The 1946-nt window shown below is 51.2% G+C and overlaps 1 protein-coding gene across 1 annotated transcript in view; it reads left to right on the top strand.

Annotated features, from left to right (window-relative positions):
* Safb (scaffold attachment factor B) overlaps nt 1-1946 on the top strand; it is a 30172-nt gene that overhangs the window by 25050 nt on the left and 3176 nt on the right. The window lies entirely within an intron of this gene.

Below are 1946 nucleotides of genomic sequence, written 5' to 3'. Positions count from 1 at the left end.
TTTTTTTTTTTTTTCTTTTTTTTGGACAGGGTCTCACTATGTAGTTGAGACTGACCTGGAACTCACTGTGTAGCCCAGGCTGGTCTCGAACTCATAGCGATCCTCCTGCCTCAGCCTCCCGAGTGCTGGGATGACAGGCGTGCACCACCACGCCCGGCTCAGGAGTGGTTTTTAAAGTACAGTTTTTAAAATGAGAATCATTTGTTTAAAAAATTTAAAGGCTTGGGAGTGTAGCTTAGTGGTGCCGCACCTGCCTGGCAGGCATAAGGTCCTGAGTTCAATTCCCAGTTCCAGGAAAGAAAATAAAAAAGAACTAAAAGCCAGCAAGCAGATAAAGAGTGCGAAGAGGGGCTGGAGCAGGAGAGTCTCTGGAAGCCCCACACAGGGCTGGTGGCTGCAGAGGAGGAGCAGCGGCAGGGGCTTTGGCTGTGACCTGAGCGGCATAGCATCTCCCGCCAGTGGAGAACGGATGGAGTCCAGGGAAGCTCAGCCCCCGCTTGGGTGGGCCAGGCCTCGCTTGCTTCATTAGCAGACAGCATGAAATGGTGACTGAGCAGAAAAACAAAGCTGTCGTAAGGCTGGGCGTAAAGAGAAATTCTATTTGACCTTGCTGTAGATTTTCCCAAGAGAAAAATTGGCAAATTACGGGGACGCATGGAATCAAGTGTTTATAGCAGCGCAGTTTATAATAAATACCTAGATCTTGGGAAGAGCGCATATGCCCATCAACAGATGAGCAGACAAGGAAAACGTATTTATACACAGTGGAGTACTCAGCCATAAAGATAAACTTGTGGCATTTGTAGGTAAATGGATGTTCGAGACGGTAAGAAGTCAGAATAAGCCTAAATATTGTGTGGTTTCTCTTACGAGAAACTCAGTGTGTGTGTGTACAAATAAAGGACTCAATAGAAGTTGCACAAGTAGTGAGCAGTTGGAATGACTCCCCAAATTGCCTGCCTGTGCTGTTTGATTTATTTATACAACTAGTATCTCTTCGTTCATTGAAAAGAAAGTTTTGTGCTATTTAGTTAGTTTCTTCTTTGTAAGACTTTTTCAATCTGTTTTATACTTTGAGTGACTGCTTTTAACATGATCTGCAGTATATTAACTATGGTTACCCTCCTAAAGGGGGGCAGGCGTGATATGGTGGCGCACACCTGTCATCCCAGCAGTCTGGTAGGCTGAGGCAGGAGGGTCACAAGTTCCAGCCCAGCCTGGATGACTTAGCGACTTCGTGAGAACCTGTCCCAAAATTTAAAAGAGAGGTTGAAGATGTAGCTCAGTGTGAAGGCCCTGGGTTCCATCCTCATTACCACAAGGAAAAGACCGTCACGCTAGTTGTCCAGCATGAAAATAAACGTGGAATGGGAGCTTAGAAAGCATTAAAAGTTGTCAAGGAGAAGTTTACAGTTCTGTGCCATGAAAAGCGATAAAGTCGAAGAACATGGCAGGTGGGAGAGCATGACTTGAGGTAATAAACGGACGGAGAAGCGGACCGGCCGGCCGTCGTGGCGGAGGAGACAGAAAGGCCAGGATGGATGCAGACTCGTCTGCCTCCTGCGGCCGGGCGGGGCCCGAGTGTTGCACGGCCCCTGTGCCTGGAGGGACAGTGCTGGTTGGCGACTCGCACGTCCCTGTCGTCCCTGTCCGAGCACTGCTTCCCGGGGCACCGCCAGCTGCCTGGAGGGCCGGGGAGGGAGAGGCCTGGACCGGGCTGGCCGCGGCATTCTTGCTTAAGGCAGAAGAGAAGAGTGCGCGTGCCTGTCTCTGCGGGCACAGCTGCACCAGGGAACGCGTGGCCGTGGCCGGAGGCAGGAGCAGCAGGAGGGAAGGCACATGCGGCCTGTGCTCCGTCCAGCCCTGCCCCACAGCATCTCCCTGAGGCTGATGTCTCAAGGGCAGGGGTCGTGGCAGCATCCGTGTGAACCACGTCCGGGTTCCCT

This window comes from Fukomys damarensis, unplaced genomic scaffold (assembly GCF_012274545.1).
Source record: "Fukomys damarensis isolate Sample0158 unplaced genomic scaffold, DMR_v1.0_HiC HiC_scaffold_37, whole genome shotgun sequence".
NCBI classification, from domain to species: Eukaryota; Metazoa; Chordata; class Mammalia; order Rodentia; family Bathyergidae; genus Fukomys; species Fukomys damarensis.
This window is presented reverse-complemented; position numbering and strand designations above follow the sequence as displayed.